The 17835-nt window shown below is 43.1% G+C and overlaps 1 protein-coding gene across 5 annotated transcripts in view; it reads right to left on the minus strand.

Annotated features, from left to right (window-relative positions):
• DNAJB6 (DnaJ heat shock protein family (Hsp40) member B6) overlaps positions 1-17835 on the minus strand; it is a 182851-nt gene that overhangs the window by 43456 nt on the left and 121560 nt on the right. For all 5 annotated transcript variants that reach the window (XM_041408329.1, XM_041408330.1, XM_041408332.1 and 2 more), the window contains one exon: positions 11244-11398. The gene's annotated coding sequence lies outside the window, so the exon portion shown is untranslated. The remainder of the gene's footprint in view (positions 1-11243; positions 11399-17835) is intronic.

A 17835-nucleotide genomic window follows, 5' to 3' on the forward strand; every position in this document is an offset into this window, starting at 1 on the left:
TGGCACTTGCAGGGCAAACAGATGAGTTTGTAGTGCCTTGCTAACTTTCTCTCTGATATTTTTTCCCCTAAGCTTTATTTTTGGAAATGCATTCTGTTGACCAGTTGCAGCTAATAGGACAGTGCCTATCAGTTTTGACTGCAATTTTGTGTTGCTTTCTCTGCTAACACAGTATTTTCTCTCTATGGACCATACCTTGCAACAGATGTTTATCTGTGCAAATATCTGCGGAGCTGATATAGAGAGATATATATCTCTCACAGATCTAGACATAAATAAACAACAGCAGGAAAAAAATAGAAAAAACAAGGAGAATAAATAAGAGCACAGCTATGTGGACAGCCAACAGATGGATAAATGTCCCTCCAGACATTTGTGCTGGATAAAATAGCATCACAGCACTCCTACCAGGCACATGTTCACTTACTCATGGTTGGACATCTGTAATTTTTGGTGTAGGAGACATCCAACCCTTCGCTATCACATTGGGTGTGCTGAGATCTGGGAGTTATTCTGGATCTGCTGGTATCCCCACACCTGGCTGGCAGCAGTACCCCTTCCTCCAGTCCCCTCCAGTGATTCCACCAACACAAGGTCGTTCTAACTGGTAGGAAACTGAAAATCTGATAGGAGGGTAAAAGCTGGAAAAGTCATGGGTTGAGATAAAGACATTTTAAGTGGTAAAGCAAAAGCCATTCCATGTGCAAAGCTAATCAAAGAATTCATTTACCACTTCCCATGGGCAGGCAGGTGTTGAGCCATTCCCAGGAAAGCAGGGCTCCATCACACATAGCAGTGACTTGGGAAGAAAAACACCATCACTCCAAATGTTCTCCACTCCCTCCTTTTCCCCTCTTCATGTTCTGAGCATGGTGCCATATGTTGTGGGATACCCCTTGGCCCAAATGGGGTCAGCTGTCCTGGCTGTGTTTCCTTCCAATTTCTTGTGCACCTCCAGCCACCTTTGCTGGCAGGAGAAGCAGAAAAGGCCTTGGCTCTGTGTTTGGCCCTGCTCAGCAATGACAAAAACAGCTCTACATTATCAAAGCTGTTTTCAGCACAAATCCAAAACACAGCCTCGTACTAGAAACTGTGAAGAAAATTAACTCTATCCCAGACAAAACCAGCACAGTGATACACCTTACACCATCCTCCCTTTAAATCATTGCCTGTCAGATGCATTTACTAGGCATTTATATTGATTTCCTTCTTTTTCTAAATATTTAAGAGAAGGTTTGGGTCTCACTACAGTACTCACTGCCTTTGGAGCAGGCAGGACACAGGGCTTTATTATTCCACATCCAATCCTGACACTGCCTAGTCCCACAGAAGGGTGGTTAAGAGTTCTATCCCTACACAGCCATTCCACATAAGATGGCAGGTTTGGGACTCTGAACTCTTCTGTCCCACCAGCTTCTGCCTGGGCCTACATCCCACACACTTCAGTCACCAGGGCAGTCCTTTCCATGTTTACTGGACAGCCTGGGCTTGCACATGATACTTCCTTTGCAGCCAACACTTGGAAAGTCATCCCTGCTGGCTCCAGGGAGCAAAGTCTTCCTCCTGCAGCACAGGGGAGGGAGCACTTTTAATAAGGCTGGCAGGACACTGCCCTATCTCCGAAGGCAATCCTTCTCCTTCTCTGGCTGTTCTGTGGGAGGTGTTCCCACCAGCTTCTGCCTCGGTATTAATTAGCAGCCTGAAGTTTTTTGCCCATCAGTAGTTAAATACTGGACCGTGTGACAAAGCCAACCTGCTCCCATGGAGGCAGAGGGAGCCAAGATCTCACCTGCAGCATTTAACCCAGACATCAAATTTTGTGGGAACACTGCTCCTGTCTCAGAGGGAGGTGAGCCTGGGCATGTCCCTGCCAAACCCCTGACCAGGTCGTATTGGCTTGGCCAGCCTCAGTCCCTCCCCAGGGAACGCAGGAGCGAGGCGAGCTACACTGCTGGTTATTAGAGGGGGAGAAGGAATAATTTTCACAGGTTCAGTTAGGAGATTTCAGACAAATTGCTGAGACATATCAAGTGTACGTGATGGAAGACTAAAAGGTGAAACTCTGAAAACATGAAATTATTCTTGCTCTCAGCTCCCCTGGGCCTTATCCAGAAAATGCTTAACTTGGCTTTTCCATATAGCACTATTCAGGAACGATGTTCACAGCGTGTTGTATAGAGCTGGGTCTTTATTTTATCCATCTGCATTTTCCCCTCTAATTTATTGACTTCTCCAGTTCTGATGATTAGGTCAGGCAGTGTCACATGCTTCAAGTACTGAGGCCAATTAACACTCTTTCTGGGTGACCAGGATTGCTGATCGATTAAGCTGCTCCATCCCACTGAGATTCCTTGCTGTTGCAAAGGCAGGCACACGGTCACATAAAATACATTGAAATAGAATTAATGAAAAGGCAGGCCTGAATGACAGCCAAGATGGGTTTTTTATTTTATTTCTGGAAGGAACCTAAGGAGGGGTTTATTGGACTCCTCTTCCCAGCAGTTGCAAAGAAAAAACAACTGTTATTAAAAGAAAGCTTTCTGGGGAGGGGGGAAGGAAAATGGATAGAACCAGCTAAAATAATCTCTGAACAAAATAACTCTGTTCCTTCCAGAATACAGTGAAAGTGGGAAATCATAGCAATAATAAAATTGAGGCTTTTTCTAAAAGATACACACATTTAGCATACTCCCATCTACCCAGAAAAGATGTATTTTTAAACAAAATTCAAAAGCTCATGTTCCTCAGATTTTTTACATATCCAAATGAAAATTAAATAACTGGATACAGAAAGGTACATGACCTTGAAGTGCTGTGCTAACAATATGTGTTTTTTGTACAAAAAACTTTCCAGTTTACATGATGTTAAGAGGGGCAAGAGTCTGCTGGATATCCTTGCACTAGGTAAGGAGTGTGGGGAAGAAATGGAGAGGGGGTTTTGCTGCTGGAGGTGACTCTCTGCCCACATGGCAGTGGATCAGACCCAGCCTGATCTAGCACCAGAGACACCCCTTGGACATTGATTCAATTTTTTCTAACTACAAGACAGAATAGCTTAAAAAGCAATCCACATCACTGCATAAAAAGCAAACTCTCATCATCTTCTCTGACTGAATACATCAGAAGAGCACTGGGCATTTGCAGAACTAACACTTCAATGCAAGTGAAACTTGAATGAATAGCAGCACTAACTACCAGCCTGCATCAGAATCATTGGCTTGTCAAACAGTCTGGGTTGGAAAGAGCCTTTAAAAGCCCATCCCTACTGCAGTAAGCAGGGATAACTTCAACTAGATCAGGTAGCTCTGAAAACCTGTACAACCCAACCTTTAATGTTTCCAGGCATGGGGCATCTACCACATCTCTGAGCAGCCTGTGCCAGTGTTTCTATACACTTACCATAAAAAAATTCTTCCTTATATCAAATCTAAATCTACCCTTGTTTTTTTACAATCATTACCTCTTGTCTCTGCAAACCCTGATAAACCTCTCTCCTCATCTTTCTTGTATGCCTCTTCAGGTACTGAAAGGAGCTCTAAAGTCCTCCTGAAGGCTTCTCCAGGCTGAACAACCCCAGCTCTCTCAGCCTGTCTTTGTAGGAGAGGTGTTCCAACCCTCTGATCATTTTTGTGGCCTCCTCTGGACTGACTCCCACAGGTCCATGTCTTTCCAAGGCTGGGGACCCCTGAACTGGACACAGCACCCCAGGGGGAATCTGACAAGAGCAGAGTCGAGGTATTTACCCAGGGGCAGCCAAGATGATGTCCCAGCTCAGGTTAGCACCCTCTGGACCAGGCACAAACCCACCACAAGCTTTCTCCAAAGAGTAAAGCCTGACTGCACAAGAGCCATGAAAGTTAACGATGGAAGAAGACAAATTGTTGCTTTAGTTGAAGGTAGCATAGAAAACCTGAAGAGGTTCCTGGGCTGATTGACTTTGTATGGCAGAACATCTTTCTGTGGGACAAGGTCCTGTTTCTAGTCTTGACCCCTCCTCCTGGAATTTTCATGCATGGCAAATCCTGTCTCAGCCTGGCTGAAGATCTGACAGTCTGTGCATATGCAGAATATCCTGTTAGCATCACTAAAGGTTTGGACACAACAGACCCACACAGGACATTGTGAAAATGGGATTGCACTCTCTCCACACCTTCTCTTGGGTATGTGCATGATTTCCCCTGTGATTTGTACATTCTGGCTCCTTGGGCTGGATGGTCTCTAATGCCAGTCAATTCATCAGCTTTCTGCAAAAAGAGAGTAATTTTGGAAAGCTGAAACATGGTCTTAATTAACACGCTGTTGTGGTTAATCTGTTTTACCAATCCCTTAATGCAGAGAATCAATAGTTACAGACATCAAAGTTGATGAGTTTCCTCACAGGAAAAGAAAAATCTATAAAACATAGATGGTTACACTTCTCAAAGCTGCAAATTAAAAACAATGAGTTTCACTAAACCTTACACCAAGGTGAAAGTTGCTGATATTTTAAATAAGCCTACAGCTGGCTCCTGGGCCAAAATTATTGCACAGCCCTTTGAGCAGCAAGAAGACTGGGACAACTGCCTTCATAACCTTCCTAGCTTGAATGGCACCTCAGTACCTGACTAGATGGATTTGCAGAAGTAATATTTTTCTTAGTACATGCCAACCAAATGGCTGTGGTATGGATCTAAATACAACAAATCTTCCAGACTTGTTGAGAAAATTTACCAGGCACACTATTAAATGGTCTTACAGGACTACAGTTATTGATGAAGACCAAGTGTGAATAATAAGATACTTAACTGCCAAAAAATTTCTATGTCACGGAGTATAATATTGTTTAGTTTCAAAGTACGCAAGAAAATTCTATCTTTGCAACAATTTTTCATCTTCTTTAATATTCTACTGAAAAAACCACAGAGACCTGGCTAAATGCCACCTGTCCAGGAGGAGTGGAAACGCAGACATTGGGGGCAAGAGCTTTGTCTCTCTTTGCAGTTGGTTGTTATGGTCTAGCTAAGATAAATAGCTCTCAAATTCATAATCTGTATAGGGTTTGCTCCTTTGCCTCTGGTAGATATGGCCACATTATTTAGTGAAATGTTTTTAAATGTTTTCTCATAGCAGATTTTATGCAAAAAAAAAAAAATTTCTCTCAACCTTCACAAAATATGCAGGAATTGAAGTTTACTCTCTGTGTCTATTCACATATAATTTTACATTTACAATTTATTTAAATATTTTACTCTTTAGCTCTTCTACAAAAAGGTTAAAATAATACACATACTCCTCAGACAATCTGAATATTGGAGTATTTCCTGTAAGGAGGAGTTGCAGTTCTGGATCTGGGGAGAAAAACAAGCTATTGACAAGAAACTTGTAGTTTCAGTGCTAAAGTTTTGCTGCATTCCTTGTAGCGTCCCTGTGTTAAAAGGCATTTCCATTAGGTACTTACAGCTTAGAAAAGAAGACTTAATCTGGTAGGAGTTTTTTATGGGTATTCAGTGGGACACAAGGAGATTTATGGTGACTTTCCTTGGATATTTGGCAGTGGCGTGAATCCCTTTTGGTGTGAAATCACAAGATCAGAGCACATTTACCATAAATATCTAGGTTGTAGCAAGCAGAAGTTTTGCTTAAGTTAGATACATCTCACATAGAAATACTGAAAATTTCTAGCCTTTAAAGATTTTATATTTTCCTTGGAGAATAAATTTTACAGAGCTGTCTAAAAGCTAACCAAGAACGGAGTACAGAGCACTGGGTAAGTGTAGTAGTCAATCCCTGCTCAGAAGAGCTTTTGCAATTTCAAATACCTTGTTTAAGCTTTTTTTTTTTCAGCTGTTGCTGTTTGAACATGGCTTTCAGTGAGGAAGCTAAGCAAACAGGTACCTTCTCTGTAAAGGAACAGCAGTTTTGGGGGTCTCAGAACCTCTGGGCAAATAGCAGAGTTCATGGTTGGAATGCTCACTGCTGCCCCTGGGGCATTCAAGTAACAAAGTTTTTGGTGCCTGACTGCATGGGAGGTGCTCAGGGTGAGTGAGGTGCAACACCACAAATCCAGGTGTCAAAGTAGACCCCTCATTGCACATCTCCTGTTATGGCAGCTTCTGTGTCAGAAACATTCTCTCCCAATTTTCTAGTGAATCCTGACTGCTCTCAGCCTGAGTTGGTGATTTTTCAGCTTTTTTCATATTTCAGATTTTTTCACTGGGAGTACGAGCTTTCCAGTGAGGTCAGTCTTACTGGACTCATATAAACACTCTGCTTTTGGTGAATCTCCAGCCTGGTGTGCCTTGATCCACAATGATATTTCCTATGCTGCCACAAAGACTGATGTCATCATGACAGCATCTGAACAGAGAGTCCCAATGGTCTAGCTCGAGGGACTGTGTAGTCACTGGGGGAATTACAGATGTTCAAAGTGAAAAAAAAAAAAAAAAAAAGAGACCAAAAAAAAAAATTAGTTAAGTACCATTCCTCCTGGCACTAAGCAACCAAATTCCCAAAGGATCTTCATAAAGCATCCCTCCTAATATCCATCTCTTCATCTGATTAAAACCCATTCTTTGTTTAAAAATAACTCTTGAATCCTTTCAGTTTTCTAAAAATTCACACTTTTAGCTGAGATGCTGCTAATTGGTGACAACTTTGTATTCTGAGTCTTACTCATTTCTCATCAAATCTAAGAGTCAGGCTTCACTGATTCTTTATGCTCGTGTTAAAAGCTTTACACACTGGATGCACCTTCCCTGCTTTATGAAAAACAGAGCTTGTTTGGGTTTTTTTTCCCCTTAATGTGCATGAAATTTTGAAGGTCATCTCCTCCTAAGGCTTCTGACCTGCCTTACTATTACAGTTTTCATATGTTTCTGTTCTCTTTCTCTGGCATCCCCTTTCTGACAACTGAGAGAAGACACTGTGTCTTTTTAAGGTCTGCTGGTAAAACAAAGTCACGTCCAGGAATAATTGAGCCCAAATCCAGTGCTATAATCTATGTGGGCAGGATGCAGATCCATTAATTCCATTAGGAGTCTGAGTGTAGGACAATCCTGTGAACAAACCTAGGGAAATCAATGATTTCTGGTGAGTTAAATTCATTGACAGGAAGAGGACTTGCATATGGAATGGAAGTGACAGCACATATAGGATGAGATCCTGGCACTGTCCATGGCAGGGATGGGAGTTTTGAGTCAGTAGTTTAGATTCCACACATGGCTTGCTGTTTTCCTCCCTCCAAGTTTTACAGACATGCAATTATTTGCACAAGTAGGACAGGACTGGCAAATTCAATAAGGCAAGTTTTTGATAAAGGTCTTTGGCTAATTTAGTGCCAGACTTGGAAAAAAAATATATAGCCTTAGGTTGTTGAGATTAATGAAGTGCATTTCGGAGGTGTCCTGAACTGGATGCATTAGCAAATAAGCCAAGAAAGCATCAGCAGACAAATCAAGCAAAATACTTGACTTAGGGACTCCAGCAACTAAAGAGCTCACTGAGGAGCCAGAAGTAAATAAAGCCACAGTAAAATAGGGATGCAATGGGCTTCTAATTGCTCTGGGCTGAGCAGATACAGAGCACCCTACATGGAAAGAGAGAGAAAATGGGAAATCCCTCTAGAAGGTGCCAGGCTGACGTTGCCCCTGTACAGTAGAGCAAGCCATCTCTTATTATCACTTCCATCTTTCATGCTGGGTTTTTTAGTGTGATAAAGAATTAGGTTTAGCACATTAGGTAAGGGAAAGGGAATTTGGAAATGACATCCCCAGTGATTGATGATACTAATAAGTGTTGTGTCAAGGAGATCCCCTTCCCCCATCACACAGGGCACATCCTCACACAGCCTTGCACGCTGCCTGAGCATAAACGTCACTGCATTCCACATACATCGAGCTATTTAGCGAGGGGCAATAAAAAATGTACACAACAATATTTATGCATGCAAAGTCTGGGCAATGCTGCTAGGTATACACACACTATTCAGCCAAGTAGAAGAGTGCAAAGAGGGACACAATTTATATGCACAGAAATATGTATATTTTAAAAATCCCCCTGCGTACATATCTCCCTTTGCAAAAAGATAATGGAACCAAACCATGACAGATGATTGTTAATCTTGCACTGCAGGAAACTCCAGCTCAGTTCCCTGGTTTTGCTTCATTTGAGGCAAAATTCGAACCATTCCCCTGAGGGGAAGGTGTTGTGCAGAGGAAATATTTTTGCTTGAGCATGTTCATTCAAAAAGGGAGAGCTGGCAGGAGGGTTATAGTAGGATGTGGGAGAGGAGTCATATTTCTCTGCATCAAATGATTCAGAGCAAAATTTGAACCTGCCTGTCACACATCAGTTCTTTAACCAGCAAGCTGGAGGGGCCTGCCAGGGTCGCAAGACTGGCAGAGGTAAAAATGAATATAGGGCCATATTTGTCCCTAGGCTGTCCACCAGGTGAACCACAGCTCATTTAATCATCTTCCCAGGGTTTCAACGGTACTGGATAGTGAAGTGAGGAAATTCTGCATTTGGGGATCTTTAAGTGTTGTTTCAGCTTGAGCTGGAACATTTAGCATATTCTCAGCTATGGGCAGCACCTGTATCCAGGAACTTTGAATAAACACAGGAGTGTGTGGAAGCTTAATAATCTTTTTGTGACTGCAATAGCACCCAGCTGACAGATTTGGGTGCTGTAGGATACCTAAATTTCATTTGAAGAGCTGGACCTCTGTTGCTATGGTGATGAGAACTGTATAAAAAGCTACACAGAATGGAATAAAATATTGTATTTAAACAGACCCATGGAGATCTACAAGTTTATTTCTTTTTTAGGTTTCGTACTCATGCACACTGCTGTGTGCCTGCTATAGTTGCAATTTCCTTCTTCAGTTTTACACGTGGGATTAGGTGACATGGAGTGCACTCTGTTCTCCCCATGCAGCTGCCAGCCCAGACGGTCAAAGACTTGGAGTACAGCAAAAAATGGAAATGCTGCTTTTGCCCACTCTACAGGAATATGTTCATCCCATAGGAAGTATGTGGTGAGTGGTGCTAAAGAGTATTTGAAAGATGTAGATGTGTGTGTGTGTGTGTGTGTGTGTGGACAGCAGACTTCTTTGTTGCAGACTAAACTGGGGGCTATCACCACATCTGCAAGCCTAAGACTTCAGTATTGCTCACTCCGAAACACAATAACAGTAAAATTAATGCTGACTTCTCTCCTCAAGGTATTTCCTTCTTTCTCCCCAACATTTTATTCCAGAGTACAACCACTGTCAAGAGATAGAAGGGGCCCCACACACACACTCTCGCTCCTTGGTCTCTGTGAGAATCATTTTAGAGCATGGAAAGACTTTGTTCTGCTGTCAGCTGAGGCAGCTTTTCACCACTCCAGCAAGCAATTTCCTTCCAGCAGGCTCCTTCTGAAGTTATACCTAACTCTTCACATCATGATAAGAAACTCACAGTCAGCCCATTCAATGTAATGGCACATCTTCTCAGATTGCTATAGCATATGGATACAATTCCTTCAATTTTCTGGTGCACTGGTTTTCAGAGCAAAACTTTTGCTCTCCTTTCTTTGTGTTCTAGTCTCCTGCTCTGCCTTAGTCTCACTTGAGAAGTCTGGAACTGCATTTCAGCTACAAAATGTACTAAAAATCTTCTAGATCACAGAATCACAGAAATGCTGGTTGCAATGGACATCTGGAGATCTCTAGTCTCCATCATTCTGCTCATCACCCGCAAGGGACCAGCCTGTGGCTTTTTGTAGGTGAGATATGCAAACTTCAAAATATGGAGGTTGAACAACATTTCTGGTGAGCTTTTCCTCTGCTGTGGATCCTGCTGAAATCTTTTCTTAATGTTCAGACTGAAACCCCAAATCTCATTTTGTGCATTCTTATAGTGCCTGGAACTACTAAGAAGGGTTTGAGTCTTCTGTCTTTGCAGCTGCCCATCAAGTCCTTTTAATTACAAGCATGTCCCTCAGCCTTGTCTCCACAAAGGCAGGACAGACTCAACTCTCTTGGCCTCTTCTTGTGAGCCATGAGCTCTCAACCTTGTGCCATTTTGGTAGTCCCCCACTACACCTGCTGCAGTTTCTTCCTATCCTTCTTCAGCTGGAGCCCAAACCAGACACAAAATCCTAGCTGGGATTTCATGAGAGCCCAGCGCTCTGTTCACTGCCAGCTATCAGCCAGACATTAAACCACTGACTTCTCCCCATCTCTTCATGAAATCAAGGGGCACCTAAAAATCTGCTGGCATCACAGCCTCAAGCACCAGTGCTCCTGAGGCAATTCATGTTGTATTTTCAGCTGTGCCCAGAAGTTTCTCAGTTTTAACAGATCTGAGCAGTTCAACATTCATCTTAGACATGACTCCTGTTGGTACCCACAAATGAGGCATCTGCCTTGCATGCAGGGGAGCCTAAGCCTGTGATCAAGGAGCAAAAGACCAGACGATTCACAGAAAGACAGAAAATAACCAGCAAAGTCTACTGTGACAACCCACTGCCAGTCTGCTGTCAGTGACCCTACAGATCTTCTCTTTTCCAGCATTCTGGCTGCCTGTGACGTTTTTTCTTCATCCAACATTCAAATTAGAATGATCAGAGGCTGACCCACAAAGTCTAGTTCATCACGAATTTTTTCTTACTGATTGCATAAATAATCACAGGCAGGAAAGTGCCTTTTACATCAGTACACAATTGCATAAGCTTTCGTAAGAACATAAAGAGGAGTATGTTTAGTGGTAAAGGCATGCTCGAATTGTCTTATTTATCTTGTAAGTCTAAAGGCCTGTCATCTGCAAAGTGACAAAGTTGTCTGTTTAACCTAGACTCATCTCCATTTTCTAACCTACTAATGCATTTGGAGAGCATGGGTAAACAAAAGTATTTAACACCAATGTTCTTTGGGATACTCTTTTCTCTGGGTTCTGAGAGATTTTGTATATTTTGCACCTTTTTTTTTCTTTGTGGGATTAATGGCAGAATCGTGGGCAAATTCAAGGGATTAGGATGGGATTCTTTCTTAAACAAAAGAAATGTGCAAAAGCAAAGGAATAGGCAACCTGCTATGCAAATCAAAACTATGAGGTTAAGTACAAAATAGACATGGAATTGCCTGGAGGAATACGATGAAAAGAGGCACAGATCTGTGAAAACATGACAAGGATAAGGTTATCAGCTTCCTGCATTCAACAAAATATGGAGACTGTACTGTGAGGTCAGACTGATGGAAAAATCTGCCTTTTCTGTGACCCACCTCATCTTTGGTCTTCAAGGAGAGATGGACAAATGCAGCACAGAGGTTGCTTCATCTCGGTTAGTGAAATTTCTGAATAAATTCCCTCCATTTCATCCGAGTGACGTGTCTTTCCAACAGATGATTGAAGGTCATAGGAAGGAAGATTGGAGACTCTGTTTGGTTAGGCAGTTGGGGTAGCAAATAGAGAAAATGAGTCACAAGCTCTAATATTAAACATAGATGTCTTTCCATTTCCCAGAAAGTGGTCTTTATATGCAGGCTCTGCAGCCACTCAGCCAGCTGGCACAGGAGCCCGAGACACCTTCTGAGCATTCTTTCATGTCACTGTGGCAGAATTTTCCTCTGTTCCCTTCTTTTTTGGCACAGCTATGGAGCCTGCTTGTGGCTGGCCAGTCCCTTCAAGCTTCAGATCTGGGCTCAGCATCACAGCTGGGCCCTGCTGCTACCAGAGCTAATTAGAGTCCTGCAGGTCCCTGCCTTCATGAAGATGTTTTTGTTGTTTTATACCGAGTACCCCATTCCCTGGCTACTGGCACTTATCCTGCTTTCAGCACTGAGCCCTGAAGCTCTAAGACACCAGAGAAGCCAGATACTCAGTACAATAATTAGGCTGAAACACAGAAGAAAAGCAATCCATTTTCTCCTGTCACAGCTAGCATCACGTCTTAGGTCCTCTCTCCCACTCCCCTCCCAGATTGCTGTGTGGTGTGTGTAATGGTAGCATGCTCTAATTAATGCATGCTAGATAGGGAGCTGTGCTGGAAGGCTTGTGAGGTGGATCTTACAGAGGAATGACACTTGTTTACCTCTAATGGGGAAGTTTCACAGGCAGGGAAGGCAAGCTCACAGCTCACTTCTTTGGAGTACAGCCCCTGCACATCCCCCTGCTGCTGGCAGAGCTGGCCCACCGTGTCCCTCACACAGGCTCAGCTAGCACACTAAACATCCATTGCTGCTTTTCTTCCTGTATGTTAATGTTTTCTTCTCTGCAGTGATACAGACTGGTTGCTACAAGTTCCAAAGATCAGAGTAAATGCAAAGGAAGCAGTTAGACCACAGGATGCCTCACAAAGCCTTATTCTAAGTACCTGGGCTGTGACTGATTGGGGGAAAACAAACAAAAACTGACTCTGGTCTTAACCTTTTCTTGGGAATATTTAGCCTCAAGAACATGCATGTACTAAGCAAAGATCAGCCCGAGAGAGATGCTGTACCTCTCCATAAAGTACTTGTGGCATTGTCTTAAGGGTGCTACACTTATATGCCAGATCTTATGTCAAGAAAATCGTAGACTCATCACAGAATCACAGGATAGTCTGGGTTGGGAAGGACCTTAAAGACCATCTAGTTGCAAATCCCTGCTCTAGGCTGGGACACCTCTCACTAGACCTGGTTGCCCAGAGCTTCATCCAACATGGCCTGAAACACTTCCAGGGATGGGAAATGAGCACTGACTTTTGCATCCTGAGCACAGGTAACATCAGGAAAAGACTAGCAAGGAAAGAGTAGCTCTTTATTTCTTGTGTAAACTGTGGAGCCTTCAGATATGCAGTGAATGCCTAAAGAGGAAATGGTGCGGCAATGATAAAACAAGATACACTTTCTTATGCAGGTGTATGGATCAGTCTGATGACAACTATCTGGTTAGGAATGGAACAAATCCCATTCTCAAAGAGGCAAAAGTGAAACACTGTTTTACTGACCAACTTCAGTCATAGTTGCCAAGGGTTATATTCATGCAACATCCAGAATTATGCCCTTTGTGCTTAATTTCCAGGCAAGGTAAAAACCTTTTTGAATAATGAAAATATATGAATATGGATTGCATACTATGCTGAAGCCTCTGGGGTTTGATTCACTGGGGTGCTGGAGGTGACTAACTGCTGGTCTATGTGCTAACTTCCAAACCAGCCATCTTCCAGACCTCCTTGGTACCTAAATTATATAGACACCGTGGCTCTCCTCCTGTACAGAAATCCCTGTGGCACCTGAATTTCAACTACTGCTGCTCCCTATCTCAGACTCACAAATCAAACATTTCCCTGCTTGCTGTGCTCATGGGATCTGAGCTATTCCATACTGCAATAAAAACATACATATTCATTAAGGCACAGGGAGCAAGAAGCTGCAAAGAGTTGATTCTGCAGCCTTGAGGGTTGGATCCTTACCTGCACTGGAGGAGAGGCAGGGCTGGCTGCCCCAGTCTGTACATACTGAGTTGCAAATGCAAGGGAAAGGGCTTCTATTACATTGAGAATAATTTATGGGATTGACTGAGACAGCCACATCCTATCTCAGTCAGTGCCCCACTGGCAGAAAGTTTCCATAAAGAGGGGAGATGTGGCTGAGTTTCTGTCCCAAAACACACAAAGCAGGGATTTTGTCTCAGGGATACTCTAAAGCTGAGGTTTGCATGTGTAGAGAGAGGAGTGTTTGGCTGTGTTTTGTGAGAAGATGCAGGGATATGGAGGAAAAGGATGGCTTCAGGATGTGGTTGGGAAAGAGAGAAAGTTTGTCAGTGAAACAGATGTCAAGCACCTCAGAGTCATCATGCAGGTGAAGGTCTATCTGTGCAAGCACAGTGCCATAGCACCTGGAAAAATTGACCAGTGGAAACTTTTGTATTTAGGGAATTAAACATTTCCTGCTTAAATAAATTTAATTAAAGGGATGAGAAGAGAGTTTAAAAATTTACATTTAAACTTAGAGCATAAAAAGCCTCTTAGTATCCTGATCTGTCCTCGTAAATCCAGCCCCAAAGCTTTTACTCACTTTTTCTATTTTAAGTTAGTATTTTTAACAACTTGTTCCTTCTCTACAGAATTTTCTAAAAATAGCAAGGATAATAAGATGGGTGGAAAAACCACAAAATCCAAAGACCCTAAGGGGCAGAGCCAAGAGCACACAAATGATCACCTCTCCCCTGAGTGCATGGCAGGCAGTTATCAGTGCCAGCCTAATTCCCTGTCTCCACTCTTGTGATATCAGCAAAACAAAAGGGGCCAAGCAAATCCCTGGTGTCACTCCAAGGAAGCTCGAGCTACCTCAGGCCTGGGTTTAGCAGAGTGATGTATGCTAATGTGCAGGCATCTCCCCTGTGCATCTGCACCTGGCCTCGGGTCCACACCAAGTATCTGTCCCTCACTGCATTTCTCTACTTCTGTTTTGGATTCCTGTGAAATATATTCTTGCCTCTTTTGTTTAACCTTTGTCTTCCAGTTTTTGTCTGCCTTGTGAGTTTTGCCTAATTAGGAACCTTTCAGATTCCCTTGTGGCCTCGAGTTTTCTCATGCAGAATTTGGAATTAGTGCATTATTTTGTGGCTAGTTTTCAGAGCCAGGTTCATGCTTTTAAAGTGCTGAAATAATAATTAACAATACTTTGCACTTCCATACATTTTTTTTTCCTCTGGGGATCTGAAAGCACTTTATAATCAGCAATTAATTAAGATTCAGCATTATGAGGGGAGGAATGTATAGGAACACATTTCTGCTGTAGGAATGCAGCCGTTTCTGGGGTAGCTAGTAATAACTAGTTTAAGAGAGTTACTACAACATATTCAATACCAGACAGCAGTTTTTAGACTGTAAAGTAAAAAACCAATGCAATACCCAACTGAATTTGCAAAAGAGATTTATAGAATCAGAATGAAACTACAGAAGTTAATTTTGACTACAATGTCAAAATCAAGACCCCTCTCACCCATGGCCAGAAGTGCTGCTTCATGTCCTGCACAGAACCAGCCAGCCCTGATAACTGACTCAAACTGGGCCTTAAGGCTCCCACACATAGTGCTGGGACTCAGATTTGATCATAAATCCAGAGGAAATAGTGCCACCTACTGAGCCAGCACCCCACCAAGGACCAGTGCTGAGGGTGAATTCCTGTAATAAGTGATACCCACACCCAATATGTAAAATCCAGCATATTTTCTAAGTGACGTATACACAATACATATAGATAGACAGGCAGACAGCAGCACAGTCAATATGCCAGAAAATATGCAAACTTGGGCTTGTGTGATTATATCACTTTTTTATGACAGCAAGGAGAAAAGACCTGAGCATGGGCTGAAGCACCAGCTGGGAGCTGTGTACTTTGAGGCCCCACAGTAACTAGCAGTCATGTCTTGCCTTTGCTTCCACAGCCTTCAGCATGTTAATGAAGGAAAGAGTGTTTATTATTTTCAACACTCCTCCTCCCTACAAGGATAGTATTAATGATGTAAGGAAGTAAACAACTCACTGAGCCACAAAGCTCTAACAGTTATTAATTTCTGAGGAACTATCCTCACACCAATCTAGGAACTGGAGCATTGAAGAATGGTGTGAATAAATATGAACACAGACACATGCTGGTTTACAAATATCAGACACTGGTCCAGTTTGTCAAAACTGCTCCTTTTCAACAGTTTCATATTTGGATGATGACAGCCAAATCCACACAGGTTTAGCCTCAGCTTTGCCCACACTCTTTGCTGCAGTGGCTGCTGCAGGCAGCATGGTTGAGGCTACTGATCCTAAAGCAACCCAAGCACAGACCAACAGGCACCTGCATCCTCTCTCAGCTTCCATATGAGCCAGGACTTCTCACACCACCAGGGTGGTGCAGCCATCCCCCCACTGCTGTTGTGGCTGCACCTTGCTGGGGCAGATCTGCTGGTGGAGTTCAGAGTGACTGGATAAAACTAGGAGAAAGCCATGGCAAAACTTGTGCATGCCTGAGGACTGACCCTGCATGGGTCCCCCCTGCTTGCTGTCTCTTGCATGTGACTCCTGACAGCTTGGCTGTACCCTGGTGTGGCTTGGAAAGAAGAGCTGGTGATTGCTCTGATCCAGAATACAGTAAATCGGGGCTGGAGATCTGGAAAATGGGAGAACATTTCTTCCTGCATCAGGGGAAAGCTGAGAGCTAGACAATTCTCATCTTAAATCAGTGCTCTAACTGCTGCCACACAGTTCATAACATAACAAATGGCACCATCCAGTACTAGAATCCTACCTTTATAGAAAGGGGTGATGGAGCAGATTTCAAAGGCATGAAGACAACTAACATTTGCAGTGAGTCCCCTCTTCTTTCCTCACACATCACAAATATAGGACACAGGAGCAACCTCTGGAAGTTTTATGGTTGCTTATACCTTTGCATTGACTGCTATCTAAAAAAAAAAAAAAAAAAAAAAAATCTAAAATGATGTAGGTAGCTGCATCCATCTCTTTTTCCTTCTGCCCAGGCCTCTAAAATTTCAACCATACATGCAAGCTAGACCAGCTGGATTCAGGCCTCTTTCATAGATTCATAAAATCACAGAATAGTGTGGATTAGAAGGGACCTTTAAAGTTCATCTAATCCAACCCCCATGGAATTAGAAAGGATATCTTCCCCTAAATCAGGTTGCTCAGAGCCCTGTCAGCATTCCTATTTCCAGGGATGGGGCCTCTACCACCTTTCCAGGCAGCTCGTTACCCCTTTGTGGTACCTCTTCAGGGCTTTTTGTGCAGTGTCAGGAGGTCTAGACCTCAGAGAGCTCTGCAAAATCCAGGCAAAATCTGCAATTCAGGATCAGCTCTCAGCAGAGCTTAAGAGTGCAAAGTCAGCTCAAGTCAATCCTTACTACAGGTAAAATTCAATTCTGCAAAACCAAAAAAAATATTTAGAGGAAGACTGTGGAAAAAGCTGGGAGACACCAGTTTGGGGGAAGATTGCATTTCTAAGTTGTCTCTGAGCTATCTGCCTGAAAACTTTGTGAGTGGGAACAGGAGATCAGGTGAGAAGGGGAAGGCACAAGCCTGGGAAGGAGGACCAGACTTGCTTCTTTAGTTGGATTAGTAGTCATTGTCTGTGACAGTATCTGCCATCATCTGTGCAATAGAGACTGGCCAGGCAGGGACTGGGGACCAGGGACTGGAAGGGCTTGCCATGTGCCTTGTCCAAGCAAGGCAGTCTGCCAGCCACTGCTACCTCAGGGAACCACCAACTCTGCCTGTCTACAAAGCCAGTGCTGGAGGAATGAAGACAGAGCAGTAAGTTTTTCTCTTGGAGCATATTTTTCCCTCAAAGCTCTGTGTTACTGCAGGAACTCAGCTGGAGTCTTTTAGAGACAGAGGATCCTCGTCAGGAAGCTCTGCTGCACACCATGGCAGCTGTCTCTTCTTTTCAACCACCTCTGTCTGAGGTCACTTATCGACCTGGTGGGAAAGGAATTCAATTTTTCTGAAAGGGAGTAGTTTCATTTTCTTATATATGAATCCACATTTGATTGCAATCTGTTTGTAACATGGTACTGAGCACAGAGACCCTAATCCTCACCAAAGCCCTTAGGTATGTGTTCACCACAGGAGCAAACAAAAATAGTGATTGCATTAGTTACCCACTCAGCAAACCTGGCTGCCATTTAAGGATGCTGCTTCTTGGTGTCCCTCTGCAGAGCACTGTCCTCAAAAATGAACATAATTTCAAATAATCATTTCAGTTTCAGGTTGCTCAAAGCCAGGCACTTGTAAGGGCAGGCTGTCAACGTTCCTGCACCAATTAATGTATTGATAAAGCTTCTGGAGTAGTGACATTAATAGCATTATCTTACAAAGAT

This window comes from Onychostruthus taczanowskii, unplaced genomic scaffold, assembly GCF_017590055.1.
Source record: "Onychostruthus taczanowskii isolate IOZ18803 unplaced genomic scaffold, ASM1759005v1 scaffold3, whole genome shotgun sequence".
Classification (NCBI taxonomy): Eukaryota; Metazoa; Chordata; class Aves; order Passeriformes; family Passeridae; genus Onychostruthus; species Onychostruthus taczanowskii.